Genomic DNA, 2,223 nt, shown 5'->3' with positions numbered 1-2,223 from the left:
TCTTCTTCTTCTTCTTCTCTTCTTCTCCTTCTCCTTCTCCTTCTCCTTCTCCTTCTCCTTCATTTATCTGTTCCTGGCAAAATTTGGCCGTTGTGAAATTTAATCGGTGCAATCTCCACTCGACACCCCCCCCCCATCCTTTGTGTATACATGGGCATACCTTGTACGTGTGAGATGGCTCTTTTGCTGCACAGGAATCCCATGTTTGTAAACGTCCTCCTTTTTCCCCAGTGGCTTGCTCAGAATAAAAAAAATGGATGGTCAGGATTGTTTCCGACTCCGAGAGCGCCTTGTACATAGAGGAGTCTATCTTCGTTGTCCTTACGAATGTTTGTTGGTCGGTTGTGACAAATAAACCTCCAGCCTTGACATTCGTTGTTTGCCATTGTACGTAAATGTACATTAGTGCACGGGATACGTGGCCGTCCTTATAGCTTAGTTAATGTCTAATGAGGAATATTTTCCTATGTTTTGTTTGGTTCTTATTGTCACAAACTTGTAATTATTTGCGCTGATGAGAAGAAGAACAACACAGGCCTCTAACATTACCCCGCCTTTAAGACATGGTTGGACTAAACTGCGTGTTCGTACCGCGACATTGAAAGAAAGAAGAAAGTGACCCGGTTTCATACTGGGTCGTCTATTCTCTTGTAGCGGCAAATAGCCGTGGTGACTGTACCACCTACATGCCTGGTCCCGTCCAACTACGACTGTTGTTACGCGGACGCAGTAAGCCAGATGTAGTGACGTGGAGCGTCTGGCCAGCCTCTCGCGGTGTCTGCTCCGCAAGATCCTCCCACTATTTGTCACTGGCCAGGCCGAGCAATGTCGAGGTTTCATGTCACGGCGATGTGGAGACAAATGACGTCACTTTCACTTAGCGACAGGAGAATGCGCTAGAAATTTGAGACAAGGGAGAGAAAGGGGCCGTGGAAGTTCGAGGGGCATGCTGAATTTCCTGTTTGTATCCCGCCGGTTTTTTGTTGTTGTTGCTTTTTTATGGTTTACTTGTTGGAGGTATCGATTTGGAAAAGTGTGGTTTCGTTTTTGGTAAGATGCTGGTGGAATCTGGTAAACTCCATGGAGGTTATATAAATTTCATATGATTTTTTCTTAGGTCTAAAGTAAAACCACATCTGTTCACCCCCCCCCCCCCCCCCCCCCCCACCTCCCTTGTTTATCCCGGCTTCCCAAACCCAAACAAACCACATTTCTATTGGTATACAAGTGAACTCACGCAAGTTAATCAATATGACAATGACAATGACAATCTTTATGCCTCAACGAAATGTTTAGACAAACCAAACTTATAAAGTTTTTCGTATCTTTTTGTTTTGGTGTTGTTTTATTACCTGCCGGTAAAAGTATCTATGATATAATAATATTATGTATTAACTCTGAACTTTACGCCCTCGCTCTAGTCTATGTCTTTTCAGCTCTATTTTAAGTATTTATTTATCACACTCCGCCTAACTGACTACACTGCTTAACGTAACCCCTCCACCCCCTGTCCATCCTTAAGCTACTTACATGTTTATTATAATTATCAATGACTGCGACTATTTATATATTTTTTAAGAGGTGGACTGCTTCAACCAACCCTAGTGGATGGTTGGCGGGTGTTCTGGTGTGATTGGTTCCTACTTTCCTATCAAACATCTATCGTCCTTATCTCTCCTCCTTTTGATTTATGTGTTTGTTACTCTCTTGTCACACCTTTAATTTTCGGCTCTTATGTTACCTTTTTGTGTTGCAACTGCCGTAAAAGTCTTACTAAAACATTAGGGTCAATCCAATCTTTGGATACCGGGGAAAAAAAGGGGGAGGGAGGCGAATGGTGTTATCAGTAATCACTATAACTGCATAATCACGATGTGTAGTGCATGTAAGTACAGGTACATGTATTTTTAGATGACCTGTAGTCATATTTTCAGTGCACTAAGGTGTGCACTAGCTCTTTATTACTGGAGGTGCCAAACCACACACATACAAACACATACACACACACAAACACACACTCTTATACACGCTCTCTCTCTCTCCCTCTCTCTCTCTCTCTCTCTCTCTCTCTCTCTCAAACACAAACACATACACACAATCATGCACGCACATGCACACACAAACACACGCAGAAAGACATGTACTGACATACACATACTATCTCAAGCCGGCGTGCACTCTCATTTTGTCCTCTCTTAATTTTGTCTGTCGGTGTTAAACACG

At 43.0% G+C, this 2,223-nt stretch overlaps 1 long non-coding RNA gene across 1 annotated transcript in view; it reads left to right on the top strand.

Moving 5' to 3' along the window:
• Nucleotides 1-2,223, top strand: part of LOC101847023 — a 103,404-nt gene that overhangs the window by 29,566 nt on the left and 71,615 nt on the right. The gene's annotated exons all lie outside the window — the stretch shown is intronic.

Source organism: Aplysia californica, unplaced genomic scaffold, assembly GCF_000002075.1.
Source record: "Aplysia californica isolate F4 #8 unplaced genomic scaffold, AplCal3.0 scaffold00058, whole genome shotgun sequence".
In the NCBI taxonomy this organism is placed as follows: domain Eukaryota; kingdom Metazoa; phylum Mollusca; class Gastropoda; order Aplysiida; family Aplysiidae; genus Aplysia; species Aplysia californica.
Note: the sequence above shows the minus strand (reverse complement) of the source record. Positions and strands in the feature narration are given on the sequence as shown.